The following is an 18,187-nucleotide window of genomic DNA, read 5'->3' on the forward strand; positions in this document are numbered from 1 at the left end:
CACAAAATGGTTTGTAAATCAATTTTCATGTAGGTATCTTAACTGACACGTTGAAGGATTTCAATCCTTTTTTTTCTCGTGGGAGAGTAAATAATTAACCTTTTGTCTCTTGATGGAAGGTTGTTTGTCTAAGCCCTTCTGAACAATTAACGTATTCTGCGTAATGTGTGTTCATCTCTCTACTCCTGCATTTACATAACAAAATAAGTTACTCATGCTGATACTTTTTTCCCTTCATTTGCGTCTTGTTTTCCTTCGCAATTCGTTCAGTTATTTTACGCCGTATGGTCCGAGAATATGCAGTATTTTGGACACATATGTAATACAGTCGTATGCATTTTATTTTCAAATTGAATACTTTTTTTTAAATTTCTCACATCTTGTCTTATAATCAAACGTAAACATTATATTCACTAATTTCGTGGTCCGCTTGACCCATAAATATATTACAATTAATTAAGGTTTTTAGTTGAGATAAAAAAATCAATGGCACGAGCGGGATTCGAACCCACGATCTTCGGCTTGAGCTATCGTGACCTCGATCCACTCGGACACTAACTTCCCATCTCAACCCCACCTTTTGAATTTTCCCTCCTTTTCGCCATAACTTTGTAAACGTTATGTTACGCCTTGAGCCGGATTTGCTATGTAGAATTTTTCACGGGCATTTGTTTTGTGAAAGACGCGAGGATTTTTTAAGGGAAAGGTCTCTAACTGCAAGTTCTTTTGATTTTGATAATTTCTGTATATTTTGTTTTTACAAATGCATTCTTTTAAAGCGCTTTTATACATATAGGTTTTCAAAGCCATCCAATATTAGGTGATAGTGTGTGAGAGTAAAAAACAAAAGAGAAAAGCAAACTTCCATTTCAATTTTGAAAAACTCTTATTAAGCTTGACTAAATATCAAATAATTTATATATACCAAAATTGAACTCCAAGGAATATTTTGTGTCAATATAATCTTTAGCATTATATTTCCTTTTGAAAAACTTCAGAGTACGGGCTTTTTTGAATATTTTTATAATAGATTAAACGGATGCGATGAATAAAACATCTAGGTACATTTTGACAACATGATGTCAACGTAATATAGGGTCTGCAGCTTTCGGCAGAGGTCTCTTTTAAAAAGTAATATTCAGAGGAGCAATTATTCATGACGCGCAGTAAAGATCCGAGGGCCCACGAATGATTAATTGGCTATTAAAAAAGAAGCATTCTCTTGTCAATGTTTAATTTATGAGGAGTGACTGCTGGGAACGGTTCAGAAAGGAGGCGGCCCGAGGGGCGGCGGTCGATCTGCCAAAGAAGAGCTTTTGATTTATGTTGCCGCTTCCTTGTCGGGCTATCATGTAGGCACGATGTGAAAAATGGAAAACCGCCCTTTCTCTCCGAAGGGGTGCGCGGTTGACCAAAAAGATTTAATTTTCATATTCTTGGATTTAATCACCAATTTGAAAGGAAAACGTACAATTGTTATGTCCACGTTATGGTGATCAGTGTTTTTCCTTTTTCCTACGTTAATAAATACAATAAATTGTCTTGTATGCCCTATTATAATCAATATTTCAATTATTTCTTCTTTTTATGTAATGGTTTGGTTGAGATGAAAAAGAATAATTAAATGAAATAGTTAAAATATTCAATTAGACCACTAAACATAAAGGGACCAATAATAAATTTATTTTTTTATTTTTATTATTATTATTTTATTTTATTTTATTTTTTTATTGGCCTTATGATCTTTGCATATTAGCCATGACGAATTCTTATATATATGTTGTTCAAATTGGGGGTTATCGGGAAAAAAGGGCCAGAGGCGACGGTGGGAATCGAACCCACGACCGCGGCGTGAGAGTCTCTCATGCTAACCACTCGGCTACCGCGGTCCCCGACTAATAATAAATCTATTTTAATTTATGCCTCTGTTTTTCCTTTTGTTTTTACTGTCTTTCGTCTTCATTTTTATTAATCAATTTATGTTTAGTGGTCTAATTGTACATTTAAATTATTTCATTTAATTATTCTTTTTATGTAAGGTCTTGATCGAGATGAAAACGTTAGTGTCACGAACGAGATTCGAACCCACGACCTTCGGCTCAATACGCCGCTACTCTAACCACTTGAATTACGATAGCTGGGCGGCATATTTAGCCGAAAATGTTGGGTTCGAATCCCGCTCGTGCCACTAACTTTTTAATCTCAACCAACAACTTACATGAAAAGAATAATTAATTGAAATATATATAACATATATTTGGATATCCTGAATGATTGGGCGAGAGGAAGCCACAAGTTAACACCTTAGAAAAAGTGCCCTCAAAAACATAATCAAAATCTGTGTAGAGATTAAAAAGTTAGGGTCACGAACGGGATTCGAACCTACGACCTTTGGCGAGTGGATCGAAGTCACGATAAATCAAGTGGTTATAGCAGCGGCGTATTTAGCCGAAAATGTTGGGTTCGAATCCCGCTCGTGCCACTAACTTTTTCATCTCAACCAAGACCTTAAATGAAAAGAATAATTTATTTTTATTATTACGACGTTTCAAAACTTTATCCAATTTAACCACAAATTAAATTTCAAGGACTATTATGGAATCAGAACCAAGACGGGCAAGCATAGCTAATAATTTCACCTGTTCTTCTGAGTCTTACAGACCTGCTTGACTGCCTGCTTGTGCATTAATTGGCAAATAACGGCTCCTTTTCATTTTTCCAAATTTGTATGGTTTTAAATATCTCACGTGGGCCAATAGAGAAAAATGCATAGTAAAAGTGAGCAAAGTATCAAATTAATCATGTCAGTTAAAGATGGGATACAAATTAGTAAATAAACGTTCATATTGCTAATTTCTTTAAGTTAATTATATTAGGTAAGTACATATACATAAATATTTTTATCGTTCTTTAAATAGTTAATATATATATATTTTAGAATAGATTTTTCCTCCATGTTACGTCATTAAATCATTCATCCAAACTTTTGTTCCGTTCTTCGCTTCAATGCTTTAATGACAGAGACATTTCAACGAATTCAGCTAAGGTTGAATAAATATTACACAAACGTCAAAAAATTGGAGGACTTAAAATAGCTCGTCCTTTTGCATTTCACGCCTCCGCCCAAAAGCTAATTTTGGCAGAGATACCCTATCTTTGATTCATTTTCCTCCCTTTGAATTTCCTTTATTTTGGGCTCTGCAAAATTTTATTAACAGGAAAAACATTACTTCACTTAAAGTTTGCAGAAAATACATCGCTTCAAAATTTGAGACGTTCTGGGAGGAATTGCAAAATGTTAGATGGCAAAAGTTAGTGGAACAAAATGGTTCATTTTTTTAAATCATATTTATTTAAAATTACCTGAAATTTCATTAAATTTAATATATAACATGCACATAAAATATATAATAAATAAGAAAAGCTACAAACTTTATGATCTGATACATTATTTCATTTATGAATACTATTAAAAAACAATAAGGCAAACTAATCTCTGCATGCGTGAAACTTTGGCCAAGAATATTATTTCTTTAGTAACATTAACTAAAATAGATGTTTATTATTTACTAAATCTTCATAAAAAATTATGCGATTAGAGAGGTATTAAAAACTTTGGCCTTTTGCGACAATTAATTGTTAAAAGATGTCCGGCTTAATATTTGAAAACCCCCACAACCTCAACCGGTTCCGCTATTCATCTTTTGATGAGACGCCTTTTGCCCACTCAAGAACTTTTGCTGGAGAACTTATGTACGACAGAGGAAAAGAGAAAAATTGAAGGGATGGACAAACTTTCAATAGGAAAGGGAGCAAGAGTTTCCCAATGGACTACGTTTTTTTTTTTAATCATAGCGACCCATTTCTTTTCTTTCCATCGATTTCGAAATTCAAAAACGTACCAATTGGACAAATTGCATTTAAAACATTTTGTAACAAAAAATTTGAAAAAAAAGATAAATATTTTAATTAAGTTTCGTTTAAGAAAAAACAATATAGAAAAATCAAAACTGTTTTCAGGATAAATTGACAATCGTCCAACTATATTGCTTGATCATTTTTACGATCAAGTATCTGTTCAAAATGTCAAACATGCTTTCCTTTTACTACCATTTTAAAGGAAAGTAAATAATTTGCATTTATATATTTAATAGAAAATAGTTTTTAATAAATTTGCAGGAGGGTATATTGTTTTGTAAGTTCTGGGAATGAGAATAACGATGGAAAATTTTCATACGAATACAGTCAGTGGTTCGTAGGATTGCATTATACAGGGTGTTACAGGGTTAAATGTACAATACTGCCATGGTGGATTCAATAAATAAANAGGTTTTTGGTTGAGATAAAAAAGTTGAAAAATGGTAAAAAGGAGGGAAAATTCGAAAGGTTGGATTGAGATGGGAAGTTAGTACTCGGACACTAATTATTTCAATTAATTATTCTTTTTATGTAAGGTCTTAGTTGAGATGAAAAAGTTAATGTCACGAGCTGGATTTGAACTCAGGACTTTCGGCGAATGATAAAGTGATAGCTCAAGTGGTAGAGCAACAACGTATTTAGCCGAAGGTCGTGGTTACGAATCCCGCTCGTGACACTGACTTTTTGTCTCAACCAAAAATCTTATATAAAATTCTTTGCAAGGTTGAAAAACTTGGAACTCAAGGAGAGCAACAACACAAGAACATCCCTCATGTCATAATTAGTTTTTAACAAAAATCAGATCCATTCTTCTCATAAAAAGTACATAATTCAAGAAAAATTACAATGAAAATGAAACATTATTAAATCATTCATTTTTTGCAAATTAACTGATATGTTGCTCGAAATGATTTCCTTCGTTTTGGATACTCAGAGAACGTAGAGCAACCGACGTTACTGCATGGAAGACTACTTTCCTTCTTTCCTAATGTCATTGCACGTAATTTAAATATTTTTTATAAACTCAGGACTTTTCGTTTCGATGGATGTGCTGTAAAAAGCACCCCATATGCAAACATCTAGTGGGCTCCCCACTGGCCATGCGACGAGAAGAAATTTAGACTAAATAAAATCACAAAAATGTTAATATCTCGGGAAAAGGTGAAGACAATCCTGTATCACCCTGCACATTGTGGTTAAGCTAACTATGCCATTTTGTGGTAGGTTTTGAAGTATGATGGGTTTAATTTTTACTGGAGGATTTTTTACTTGGGCATTTGTGAATGTGGCACTTAACTTCGTAAGGAATAAAAGGTTCGAGAGGGAGAGGATGAATGTAGTTTACAAACGTTATGCATAACCATTTGTGCTTGAAAGTCGTCATGTTTGTCTTCATGAGGACAAAATGTGGATTCTAAACGGATTGCAAGGAGGTTTGATTTATCGTTGTCGTTCCTGATAGTGAAATCAACTGAGCGATATTTTAATATTTTTTTGCTAGAGTACCTGAGGGACTTATCATATCGGAGCGGTAGTAGGAGAATTGCGTTCGTAGAATACGAAGAAGATAAGAAGGATAACGGAACCACTGACAAAATTTTTTTTTTTATTTTTTTATTAATTTTATATTATTTTAATAGATATATGTTTTAGTGCCGGATACAGGAAAAAGAACTATTACTACTTCCGTTCATAATTTTGTGTCCACGAAAAACATTAACGGGAAGAGCGCATGAGTTTTGGGTCGATTTATCGAAATGGAGAAAAATTCCTCACTCTAAAGTCAATTTTGGGAATTCATTTTCAAATTTAAAAAATTCCTTGATTTGATGTTTTACATTGATGAAGAGAAAATATAGGTGTCAAACGTAATTTTAGTTTGGTTCTTTTCTAAGGAAGAAAATCCCATTGTTTATTTTAATCTTAGCAAGATCTTAAGTAGAATAAACAAATCCTTATGCTTGATACGTCAGAGAGATTTAACTTAGCTAAGTGCTGTTTTTCAAAAAAATTATCTTTATTTCACGTTTTACGTTTTAATCACACCCGTTTCAAGTTTACTCACTTGAGCTATGCTGCACTTTCACACTATTTCTTGATTTCTCTGTACCAAACACAACCGGGCAATCTTACGCTTCGTTTCCACTCGCTTGGTGCCCACTCTATCATCCTTTTTCCCTCTCTCGGCTCGTCCCACTGAGTGCAGAGTCCAATTCAATTTTCTTTCCACTGTTTCCTTTTATTTCATCGGTCAGTCCAGTTTGGATCCGGTCAAACGTTTCTTCTCCCAACTTTTCTTGCAATTCTTGGAACATAATTTTACATATTGCTGGCAGGTGGACTTAATGTCATTATACTATATTGAACAATTTGAAATGTAATTTTCTTTTTTTCTGTTATTCTTTTGCATAGACACAAACATTATCTTGAAGTCCTCAGTTTTCTCGAACTGAATCATATTAATGCAAATTAGCAAAAAAAATAAATTCTGCATTTTTTATGTGTTCTACAATCTTATACGTCGGTGAATGTTTCTAATTCACAGTTCAAAAATATATTTACGATAAAATGGCAAAAAATTTAAAAATGTGCTTTCTAAACTACCTCGTTATTAACCTCTCCTCACGAATTCAACAAATTATAAAATTCAAGAGTTGACGGTTGAAAAACAATTGTCTCAGAAACTTCAGTTTTTTAAAATTGATAATTGTATTTACAAAAATGTTGTATTTATAATAAAGTTTGTTATCTATCAACGTATTCATCTATCTATCAAATCCTCAGTAATTCCCTTGTATAATTTAAAACCGAGCATGTCGGTTCGGTAATAAAGGTTTAACTCTTTCTCAGGGGGCGTCGGTGGCCGCAACGGTTAGGCGGTTATCACTGTAAGGTAAACATACCGGGTTCGAATACAGCGGCCCTGCATTCGAACCCGACATACTTACAAATGGGCTTTTTTTTAAAACACCGGCAACCTGATGTTTGATATGACCTCTTCTGTTGCGAACCCTCGTAAAAAAAACCTTTATATTTTTCTTCACTCTTTGGCTTCCTCCAGGTCGCACTTTTACACTCACTTTCTTTCACTTATTTTCTCTTTTTTTCTTTATTTTTACTTACTCTCTTGCTCTATATTACTCTTTCGATTTCGTTTTTTACGTTCTTTCCATTTTTTTCTCTCTCACTCTCTACGTCTATTTCTCCCTTTTTCTCTACACAATCCCCCAATCTGACCAATTTTCCTGTTCACCAGTTTCTTTCTCTTTAATTCGTGCTTTCTCGTTTTAATTCTCTTTCTCTCCGCGGATTCTCTATTTTGCAAAACTCTATTAGCTCTCTCTCTTTCTCTCTTGTATCTAACTGTATATTTATCTACCTAATATATCTAAATCTCAATTTTTCTTTAACCTTCTTGATATCTTTTTCTCTCTTTAATCTCGTCTCTTTTTTTTCCGTCCTTTTTTAATACTCTCTTGCATTCTTTCTCACTTTCTTTTGTTTTGATCCCTCTTTCTCTATCTTAAATGATCTCTTTTTCCTTTTTGTCTGTGTTTAGGTTTTTCTAATCTCACTATCTCTTCATTTCTTTTTCTATAATTCGATCTGTTTCTTCATAGTTTCTCTCTTTGAAACTCTTTTTCTTCTACGGACTATCTCTCTCTCTCTCTCTCTCTCTCTCTCTCTCTCTCTTGCTCTCTTTCTCGCTCTTTTTCTTTCTCTCTATGCCTTTTGAACAGGAATTTTCAAAACTATAAATTATTTCTTTCTCGTGTTTTTAGTGCAGTTTTAGGCTAGATGTTTGAATCCCAATCGTTGGTTTATTTTGCTATTTTGGATTAACCTGCTTCCACTGTTCGTTTATTAATCAACTTTAGCGGTTTTTCCAGCTAAATTTCAAATTTTTAATAAGACTGTATAATACTAGATGATTCTAAGTGCTGTTTATTATGTAAATTTATTGATTATTTACTAAAATGCTATCATTTTACATAAATACTGCTTGTTAAGTTCATATTTTTAGAAAAGTTTTTTTTACAGGCCGTTTAATTGATCAAATTAACGTGTGTTCTAAAACGAATAATTATTAAGCCTACAGTAGGAAATAGTGAGAAAAATATCTGTTCGCGCTATCCGAAGAAGTTTTCGCAAAAGCGTACAGCAAATTTTTCGCAAAATTATTAAATATGATTAATAAGAGGAAATTATTGTAGGTTTCTCTAAGCTCACTATCTCTTCAATTCCTTTTTCTATAATTCGATCTGTTTCTTCATAGTCTCTCTCTTTTACACTCTTTTTCATCTACGGTCTCTCTATCACTCTCTCTCTCGCTCGTTATCTCTCTCTGTGCCTATCGAACAGGAAATTTCAAAACTATTTATATATTCAGGTGTATCAATTTGGTCCTGTAGCTACATTTGTCTTAATTCTATGTTGCAAAAACAAAAAACACATAAATCCTCAAGGAGGAATCAAGACGTTCAAACCAAAATTGTGCACTTCTTTTGGAGTTGTACAAGTTAAACTGCTGATGGTGTCGGATCAACAATAAGAAAGGAGGCCGTCTACGAGATTGTTTTATAACCACCACCAGGAGTAATAAAACGGGAGTTTAAGGATCGCGCAAAGGAAAAAAAGGCCAAAAAAACCTTTGGTTATGGCAAAGATAGGAGTGTTTTTAACCGCTGGACTATGTTCCACCCGACGGCGCACAAAAGCGGGCAATAATAAAGATGAAGGCCCCCGGCTTGTTATTACTTAAATCAAAGACAAGCACAAATGGGAGTTCCACCGGCAATATCGGCTAGCCCAGCACGTCCTGGAGAGAAATTGCATTCTTCTTTAATAAAGCCTCAATTTGTTCCAGATCCCCGAACCCTGCCAACTTTTTTCTTTTTTCGATGAGACGTTTAACGATGGTAAGTATGACATAGCTATTTCACCTTTTCCTCCTTTACCTTCGTTTTTAATACTAATTTCAACACTAATATTATCTGAAGAAAAATTGACTTTTATTAAACTTTTGAACGCATAATAGCAATAAAAAACGAATTGGTATTTTTTCCTTGGCCATGTTGTACAAACATACGCAATACATTGATATTAAGTAACTACTGTTCAATTTGCTTTCTTGCTTTCTTTAAATCTAATAAATAAACAAAGGAAATGAAATTTCTTACATATTTTTATTAAAAAAAATTTTAATGTAAAATTTCATTCAACCTGTATTACTTGTTAGAAATTTCCGCTAATTTTGTTGTAGTTTATCAAACACGTTTGGCGTTGCATGTCCTTTCGATTCCTGATTGTCAGGTCAATTTATACTTTCCTGAAAGGAGAATCTTGCGTGGAGTTTATTTTCTGGTTGGTCCCTGTTATATTACCCACCCTGGGAGTCGTGGCCCATTTTATGTGGAACTACGGGGACAACGGGTGGTATAGTGTGGTTCGAGACCCCGAAACAGCTCATCTCATGTTCTCATCCATGGCCCTTTTTCTCAATCCGAGCTCCTTCATTCTATCCTGTGACCCCTCCCAACCCTTGGTTGCAAGGGGGGTATCCGGGCACAAAATAAAGGTGCAGCCCAGAGGGCGTGGTAACCTCTCTAAAGCACAAGCTGTACTCGTGTCGGCCTAAGGGTCGGCATGGGCGGCGGGTGCCTTAGCAGAGTCACACGAGGGCCAGTGCACTAGATCCTGTCTGCAAAGATGGGGGAGGGTGAATGGCCATCTGTACCACGGGGTAACTGAAAAGTTTCAAATTCAGCTCTAGTTACACTGGGAATGGATTCGTGATGGTGCGTGGTGACGCCCCTGGCGGGAACTTAGACAGAGGCTGTCTTCTATCTGTGACCTGAGTGAAGCTTGCCTATGGCCAACGTAAAACCCCCCCGGCCTCACGGGAGACGTTGCGACCGGACGACAGCATGTAAGCATTGAGGACGCGATGATCATGCTATAGTCGCTCGAATGCGTAAGTAAGCGAATGGAAGCGGGTAGTGAGTCGGTGTCTTGGACTCGAGTATGCTTTGCATTGTTGTGCGTATGACCGGCGTGGTACCCTTGGGGAAGAGAAGGACTCTAGCTAGGCTGAGCCTATGGCGTCCCTCGAATGTGCGTGACAGGTGTAGGCTGAGCTCGATAAGAGACTTTACCATAGGCGGTGCTCATCTAGAGGGTGGTTAGCAATTACACTTTAAACTAAACCGCTGCCGGGGCGTTCCCGGAAGTTTCTACGCTGGGGGAGCCTCTATACTCAGAGAGATAGAGTGGCCTTCTCAATCTTGGGAGTACGCGTGGGGGGGGGGCGATTTATTTCGGCCTGTTAGCCCTTCGCATGCGGCATACAACCCGATGCACAATGCGGGCTCGACCATTCGGAGTGGTCAAGCGGAGAGCGTGGTTGTACTGGTCTTTAGGGGCTAGGAAACCTCTACACCAATGCTGTGGCGGTAACACCATTCCGTCGTATGCAGAAGTGCGTCAGCTCTCATCTTGAAAATCAAAACGTCCGATAAGGCCGAATAGACTAGGTCCGGACGTTAAAGATCCTCTTGTCTTGTTGACGATGAGTACTCGGGAACACAATGGTCCCTGTTATATTGGGTGTTTTCTTTAATGTCTATTAATTTTAGAATCGCCATCCTTCTCTTTCTTGGTTTTTTCTTTACAATATTTTCCTCGAGATAATTGAGTTTAAGACCCTCGATTCACGCTAATAAATCACATTCGTTCACATTACCCCAGAGTACTCGATATTCCTCAGGGATATGGGAGATGAATTCTGCCAATTGTGGTAATAAATTTCATGCACAACCAAATTATTAAACGATGCTTTTTTTTGTTTTCAATGTATATTTCAAAGTTAATATATTCATTTTTTATACATGCATTTATCGTACTTCGTGTTCGTAGTGAAGTAGCTTCAGTCTCCCTTTACCGTTGAGGATTCGTGATGGCTTTCTGTCATTTGAGTGGTTTGATTTTCCATTGTTGCCTATAAATAAACTTATAGAATTAAATAAGGAATATCATTAAAAAATTTATATTACTGTAAATATAACTTCGGTAAACTAAATTATTAAAAATTGTTGACTTGCTTTTTGCTTGTTTTAAATTAATTTATTTACAACTGCACTTTCAATATGCAACAAGCAGAAATATTGAAGCTGTTATTATATTGCGTGTACGTACAAGCAAGGTTGTATGCAGGGACGCATAAAAGTAATGTAAAGTATGAACGGCGCCCATCCAGTAAGTGTAGCCGTCAGTTCACCAACAGGGTTGAGATCACTTTGCAACTATCCTTTGCCTATTTAAGGAAACTAAGTTGTCGCGTGGCCAACGTCGCTTTAGTCTCCGACGAGGATTGGCGGGTATGGTAGGGTATGGTAAAAAAGGATACTAGGAAGCGGGGTTTGCGCTCCACAGTCACTGCAGCCTTCTGGCTTATTGTACCTTCCTAGTTCCTTAGTTCAGTGCAATATACTCAATGCTTCTCCTTAGAAGTATCAGGTCGCTGCTGCAATTTGATTCCCTAACTTTTTTCCGTATGTTAGGTTAAATCTCCATTGAGCTGTTGCTTCGTATTCGAAGATGATATGAGCGGCTGTTTCCTCCTCCTCATTACATAATCTGGAAATGGGATCATCGTTGTATATACCCATGTTGTGTAGATGTTTTCTCAGATGCCAGTGACCGGTTAGTAGTCCTACCACTCCTCTGAGTTTGACTCTCTCCAACTCTCGCAGCAGTGCTTTTGTCAGTCTTGGCGAGGGTTGTTTCATCGTAAGTTTACTCTGTCTAGCACTGCTAGAGTTTATCCACGTCTCCTTTTGTTTTGTTTGGATCCATTCTGCGAGGTTTCTATATTTGTTTTTGTTATCCCAAGATAGGTTCGAGGTCTATGTACGGTCTGTAGATCCTCCTCTGGCCAAACTGTCTGCTTTCTCCTTACCCAAAATCCCCTGTGCCCTGGCAGAGATATCATCAGGTTGTTGTGTTTACCCAGGTTTTGGAGATTTTGGATGCAACCACTGACTAATTTTGATGTGATTCTTTTACATGCTAATTTATTTATTTATTATAACTCCAACAGAAAGAATCTACAAGAGGAGTAGTCAAAAAAAGGCACGTAATAACAAAAATAACAAATGAACAATTATGCAATAATAACAAAAACACAAGGCTTAATGATTCAAGGCACATAAACATTTTAATTGAACTTTATCTGAATTCAAGTAATCGCGAAATACATCTATTTCATTACAATAATAATTCAGCAACCTCATTATGTTCGGTAGGGGTGTATTTAGTCCATATTCTGTTTTGTAGTGTGGAACAAAGAACAAATTATGGTTCCTAAGTGGTCGCTGAGGCACACATGGCGATAAATGTAAGTTCAGGATATCAATGGCCCCATTCCACAATTTCCAACCCCAAATGAGATCGGCAAAAATACGGCGGGAGCTAAGCGACTCAAGACCAAGCCAGTTCAGTCTTTCCAAGTAATTCAGGAATGCAAGACCAAATCTGAAGGCCATTATCCTGGTTGCTTTCTTTTGTACTTTTTCCAAGTCGCTAATCTCACCAACGTAGTAAGGGGACCACACGACACTTGCATATTCCAGATGGCTACGAACGAGGNTGAAGATGATCTCAATAAAAGATCGAAACGTTGGCACGATAAAGAAAATGTTTTTCTGAAACCTACATCACACCCGACCGCATCTCACGATATCTGAATTACTGTCGATTAACGGTCACTAATCTCTACACATTTCTATTGTCAGTGCTTAACCATACTGCTCGAGCCCTTTCCACTCATACCCATCTTGACAACCCACCGCGTCGCCTTGACCGACGATGGCCTCGGGACCTCCTTGACACCTAATCATTCACATTAAGTGACAGCAACGACTGGCTCCTCAAAGCATGTGCTCTACAGGTGCAATGCTGACATTAGTGATAGTGTTGGGCTGTGTGATCTTGTACAGGTAATAAATAAATTTAAAAAAATGCAAAATATTCTGACCGTGTGAAAATTTTCTGTTGTTTTGTACTTACGTTCACAGCAAAAATTAAAATCTTATTTGTTTTTCATTATTTGCATATTACCTTCTGAAGCTCATTCACTAACGTTAGTAACTATATTTTGGGGATGTTGGATGATATGATATGTATGTATTTTCTTAAGATATACTAAGTTTGCTTGTCATGGTTCGTTGCAAATTTTTAAGAAATTCGTTTCTAAAATCATGTTTATAATTTTTTTTATTCATATTCGTTTTATAAACAGAAAATTATTAACATAAAATTTTAAAAGGAAAAGGTTTAGTCCATTAATATCGAGGGTTGCTAAAATTTGAAATGTAATGCACCCCGATGTGGTTAGCATTATAAGAAGCATGAACATAAATTCTATTTTTATCCCCTGTTTTTCGCCCAATGCACTTTAAATGCTTTCAAGATAAGATTGCAATAGATTTGTTGTCCTTGGCAATGTTGGGACTGAGATAATCTCCAAATAAATTTAAAACGATTTATTAAAAACTTAATTATTTCAATTTTTATACATATTTAAAAGTGTTTTGTACGATCTTCATCTAATATCTAGATAAAAGGTAAAACGACATATCTATGATAAAAAACCAAACAAAATCCTACAGCACTGGCTACCCATCATTTTGAACACCAAGACAATTTCGATTTATTCAAAAATATCGAACACAGAACAAAACAAACATAAATGTAACGTTTTAGAAAAGGTTGACATCAACAGAGCTAAAGTCAACAACAATTACAGAAAAGATACGAGTGAACTCAGACACAACTACGCTAATATCATAAATCAAATTCAATATCAATAACACACAAAACAAATAATACAATACATAACACAATCATTACACTTCACACATCAAACAATTCCCCATATTTCTAAATTTTCAACAATTTATCTTTCCTTTCCTTAATAATCCTGAAGTCTCACCAGGCCCGAACGACAAACCATTACCCATTTTTCTATTGTCGGTCCCTTTTACCTCAAAGAAGTCGACTGCTCGTAAAAAAATGAATTTCAATTCCTACTTCCTTCCTCACTCCTTCAAAATCAAACATATATAAACAAAAAACATTAATATCTCACTAACGTTCTCACCACGACATACAACAGTGACACATGTATACCCATATTTTCAGTTCGTACAAATACTTTGATTAAACCTAAAATTTCTATATTATGGACATCATTTTATAAATTTATAATCATATCTTATATGTTAATAATTAATAATAAATAATTAATTTAATTAATCCCAGGCTCTGAAGATGATTTCAATAAAGTTCAAAACGTTGGCACGATAAAGAAAATGTTTTTCTAAACCAACTTCCACCCGACCGCATCTCACGATCTCTAAATAATCATTAATTACCGGTCTCTAAGTACTACACAAAAGAGAAATGAGAAAATAGGCACCGAAGAAAAATATGATAGGCTACCAAGAAAATCTTAGAAAAAAAAATTATACAAGGGGAACGGGAATGGAAGTCCACTGTAAATTTAGTCTTTAAATATGTTATAAACTGTTATACAAAATAAAAAAAATTAAAATCGAATTAATTTTTAGGTACCAGGGGGTAGGTAAATTGATTAATTAAAAGAATTTAGGTTACAAAAGACTCATAAACTAGGTAAAAGCGAAGAAACGATTGTATAAATATTATATAATATAAATAGCAAAATGATTCTTTCTCTTGATTCAATTTTAAATATAGAAAAATCAGTAAGCAATTTGGAGCTGATTTATAGAGAATATTTTAACATAAATGTACATTTAGGCTGTGGTTACTTAATATTAGCAGAATTCATTATTTGTAATTTATGCTTTAGAATAACTGTCCCCTCTATCGAAAAATTCACGAAGCGTCCTATAAGTAACAAAGCATCGGAATGGTAAAAGATTATGGTAAGAAAAGGTTGTTTTCTCGTTACGAAAGTGGAACATGGTCTTGCAAATTTTTTTAAAAGTTTTTATAATGTTAGTTGCATCTCCTTCCAGCATACAATACATATTGATTATTTATTATTACAATACATTTAAATTAAAAATGCTTTATCGCATTTGTTTCGCAGAACGTAGATTTATCTTAGACCGTGTGACGCTTTTTCTGCTATTTCAACATGGCCATACCATTTAGTACTAGTAGTATTTAGTCATAACGTAGTAACACATATAGGTTATCTTGCCTTTCCGTGTTGACGCATTTAATATTATTTTGCAGGTTAGAATGATTTGTACTACTTATTTTAAGTTTTACATTTGCTATGGGAGTTTTAATAGTGAAGAACATAAATTTTTACATGACAATTAATTAAGGCTTTTAGTTGAGATGAAAAAAGTCAATGGCACGAGCGGGATTCGAACCCACGATCTTCGGCTAGATACGCCGTTGCTCTACCACTTGAGCTATCGTGACCTCGATACCACTCGGACATCAACTTCCTATCTCAATCCCACCTTATGAGTTTTGAGATAGGGAGTTGATGTCCGAGTGGATCGAGGTCACGATAGCTCAAGTGGTAGAGCAGCGGCGTATCTAGCCGAAGATCGTGGGTTCGAATCCCGCTCGTGCCATTGACTTTTTTTCATCTCAACTAAAAGCCTTAATTAATTGTTATATATTAATTGGTCAAGCGGACAACGAAAGTAGTGAATAAATTTTTGCTTTGCACTTGATAGTCAGTTACAGGAAAAACAACTCTCTACAAATATTAACGTGTGGTGTTTAGTGACCGTTATTTGATGATTGTTTGGAGATCGTGAGATGCGTTCTGGTGTGACATAATTTTCGAAAAACATTTTCTTTATCGAGCCAACGTTTCGATCTTTATTGAGATCATCTTCTGTGCCCAAAATATTTGTTTTCTGCGTAATTGCCCTCTCAACACGACACACAAAACTGACACAATTACCCAGAAAACCAACTTGAGACCCCTTGAGCCCTGAAGATGTTCTCAAGAAAGATCGCAAAGTTGGCACGATAAAGTAAATATATATTTCGAAAACTACGTCTCACCAAACCGCATCTCACGATCCCCAAACAAAAATACTATTATCGCCAATTATCGTTCATTCTGTGACCACCCAATTATGGACTATTCGGCAAAGATGACATCAGGAAAAGCCGTTATGAAAACCTTTAAATCCTGATGTAGTATTATAGTGTTAACATGAAAATGAATATAGCCGAGTGCAAACCCCTGCAACACACCATTTTCAACAATCCAACAATGCAATTTCAATCATTGGACCACGATTTTTCACGTATGAATTAAACCATAACACTGAAATAAATCTGATACCAGGGTCATCAAGTTTTTATAATAAAATTATTACATTTTTTCCTTCTTCTCGGGAAAAAAATTAATAAAGCGTAAATAGTGGCGGGACGAACCGAGAAGAGAAGCAGGAAGCAATTCGCGGCCTGCAAGATCCTGATCGGGATGGCACTGGGTCCGAGATTAGAAAAAAAAAAGCAAGGAGAGGCAGTTGCATATAGACGTTCCGAGGAAGAGGTGGTCTCCGCGAGGAAAAGAAAATATTGTTTTCTTAAAAAGTGTATGTGTGTGTGTGGTTTGTGAACCTAGTCGGGCTGATTGAAAAGTTCCTACGAAGAGGAAGGAACTGATCCCGGCAAGTGAGGAGTGATCCCGTGAGTTGTTACATTTCCAATTTCTTATCAGGCCTGATAATTTTGGACTAGAGACATTAGCTATAAGTTTCTGCCTTTTGTTAGCTTTTAATTTAAAAGAATTTGTCTATGTACTTGTAAATAGAATAGTTGTGATTAGTAGTCTTTTTTTTCAATCGTAGTTTTAAACCCTAAGTAAGATAATACCTTAAGATATCTTGCTTGTGTTAACGAATTATCTCGGATAGAAGCATGAAGTACTTCATAATTTAGCTCTCATTATAACCCTGGTTGGAAGCGCCATCAGAAAGAAGATAGCCAGAAGCGCTACATCGGTACTCTTCCTTTTCTCTTTCTTCCTATTGTTCTACTCTTCTTTTCCTTTTTATCCCCTAGTTTCGGTTTTATCCTTCCCCAAAAATACCGTGGCGCTCAACGTAACACCTATAATTAAACTTTCACCTCCTCACCGATCATCACTTGTCTCTCCCTTCAACACGTTCACCCCCTTCACCACTGAGTTACCTCCAACGTACGTGCAGCCGCAGTAAGGAAGCTGTAACAAAATATTATCATCTAAGGCTTTTCTTTTTGTTCGATTGTGTAAGAATACCCATGATAATATTTTTATTAGCACTTAAATTATAATAAATCAATGACAAGAAGTGAACATTTTATCATTGAACTTTGATCATTCTCAGTATTTTTCTTATTTTGGGGATCAAACTGAATGCAACTGATAACTTTATTTTTAGATTCACTAGTTTCGTGGTCCGCTCGACCAATTAATATCTTACAATTAATTAAGGTTTTCAGTTGAGATAAAAAAGTCAATGGCATGTGCGGGATTCGAACCCACGATCTTCGGCTAGATACGCCAATGGCAAAAGGAGGGAAAACTCATAAGGTTGAGATGGGGAGTTGATGTCCGAGTGGATCGAGGTCACGATAGCTCAGGTGGTAGAGCAGCGGCGTATCTAGCCGAAGGTCGTGGGTTCGAATCCCTCTCGTACCATTAACTTTTTTTCATCTCAACTAAAAATCTTAATTAATTGTAAAGTATTAATTGGTCAAGCGTGACCTCGATCGACTGAGACACCAACCTCCCGTCTCAACCACACCTTTTGAATTTTCCCTCCTTTTTTCCATTTTTCAAATGTCGTGTAATCAATTTGATTCTCGGCGACAAATGAATACATTTGGTGCCCACCGTGAGAAACTCAAGAAGAACTGATAAAATATTTGAATTGAAAATATGAATAAAAGAGAATTTTCTTTTATAAATTCATAATCAGATATTTTCTTAATTACTTTAATAATTATATCTCTGTAAATAAAAATGATTTTAAACTTGATGTATATTGTAGTTTTAAAGTTGTATAAACGTGTTTATATAAAGAAAATCATATTTGATTAAAACAAGTTCACTTTTTAGTATAGATAGTTTGTGTAATATATAAGTAAAAGCATTAAATTCGATTGAATTCTTTAAATTAAATATTAACCAATTTATCAAATAAATGAAGGGGCTAATCAGGGACATGTAAAGGGGGAGGAACAGGGACCAATTAAAATA

Source organism: Cimex lectularius, unplaced genomic scaffold (assembly GCF_000648675.2).
Source record: "Cimex lectularius strain Harlan isolate CLEC.00 unplaced genomic scaffold, Clec_2.1 scaffold42, whole genome shotgun sequence".
Taxonomy (NCBI): domain Eukaryota; kingdom Metazoa; phylum Arthropoda; class Insecta; order Hemiptera; family Cimicidae; genus Cimex; species Cimex lectularius.